Source organism: Chenopodium quinoa, unplaced genomic scaffold, assembly GCF_001683475.1.
Source record: "Chenopodium quinoa cultivar QQ74 unplaced genomic scaffold, ASM168347v1, whole genome shotgun sequence".
Lineage (NCBI taxonomy): Eukaryota > Viridiplantae > Streptophyta > Magnoliopsida > Caryophyllales > Amaranthaceae > Chenopodium > Chenopodium quinoa.
Genome location: NW_018744445.1, coordinates 127,595 through 129,378, shown reverse-complemented (window position 1 = coordinate 129,378; position 1,784 = coordinate 127,595).

Genomic DNA, 1,784 nt, shown 5'->3' with positions numbered 1-1,784 from the left:
TGTGTCTCCTGCTATTACTCCTCTTTGAAGACTAAAGTACAAAGACGCCATTAAACCTTGCAACAAAGCTTCCATTTGAAGTAAAGTTTTGCAATTTGTAAAGGGAAAGTGACTGAGCACACGCAACAACTACTACTACTATAGGTAACCCTAAATCTCATCGATTATGCATGTTTACTTGAGTTCTTAATTGTTGAATCTAAGTTAATTGATGTTAATTGCACTTAAGAATACCTAAAGTATCAATGTAGTAGATGATCTAAATTGTGTATGTTTTGCGTTTATTTTGGCACTAATAGCTTGTTTGCAATTGTTGGTTGGATTTTGATTAAAATGTGCTTTGTTGTTACTGTGGCTATTTTGGTAGGGTGAAATGAGTGGTAATTTTCACAAAATTACATTGAAGTTTTGGAGGGGGGGTTAAGATTGGTGCAAATGGTCAGATGGTGTATGACGGAGGGAAAGGGAAGACAATGCAGGTAGACCCTAATAAACTATGTTATTGGGACCTGATTATGTTAGGAAAGGATTGTGGGAGAATAAAAAGATTGAGGGTGTTTATTACTTTGTTCTCGGACTTAGTTTAACCAATGGGCTGAGGAAGTAGTTAATGATAGTGATGTTTTGGGGTTAATTGCCATAGCAGAAAAGTTTAGGGGTGTGGAGGTGAGTCTCCAGTTCTTGACCCAATTGAACCTCATACTGAGCCAACACATTTTCAACCTTTAGAAGGAGACTCTAATCCCAACAGTGCAACTTCCAAACTACATAAACTTGTTCCCAAAAGGGCCCCACCCACACAAGTGTGACCTAAGTGAAGTCAATTCCTAGCAAAAAGACACTAAACACTGAACCAATAACTAAAGATTCCTCATGCCACCTTGATTTATCTCAGCATGTTACTGCCACCTCACACATTAAAGCGAAAACCTTAAGCTCAGTAATGGTAAGTCAACAAACCATATCTGCTCAAAAAGTAATTGAATACCCTGAGAACCCTAGATCTGGAAAACAGTCCTCAAAGGCCATCACAATGCAAAACTTCATCCTAGTGCTATTTGTAAAATAAAACAAAAAAACTTCTTAGCCTCCACTTATTGATAATCAGTTGTAAACATATGATTGGTATGATGATAGGCTTGAGTCTCTAGTGAACTTAAATGATCTATTAGAAGGTTACATTGGGTACAATGATGAATCAGACCCAAGTTATGACCCCGAAAAAGACAAGGGAAAAGGATTAGCAGGTTAGAGTAATTTTTTTGGAGATGTGTACACAAATTTAGATACAAAAGAAGAAGAAGAAGAAGAAGAAGAAGAAGAAGAAGAAGAAGAAGAAGAAGAAGAAGAAGAAGAAGAAGAAGAATTAAATGAGAACAATTTCCATGATGTGGCAAATGGTGATGATGTAGATGCTGAGTTAGATCTTTTAGATCTAGAGTTAGAGGAATAGGAAAATGAGGCTATCTTGAATGAGGAGTTACAATTCCAATTTGAGACTAGTGATGATGAATACACTAAAGCTACGGAAAGAGTGAAAGTATGGAATAATAAGCTTCTACAGGTAGCTTAACAAGTACAAAGAGAAGCAACTGAGGGAAAATTAAGTGAAAAGGTTATAGATACACCAACTATTGAAGGGGAGCCATCTGGTGCTGGTGGTATCCAGAGTGATTATGAAAGTAGTGAGAAAGAGATACACATTCCTACATATACTGATGATGAGGATCTAGATGGTGGAAGGAAAACAGGGGCAGGTTTACATATTAGCCCAAACATAGACT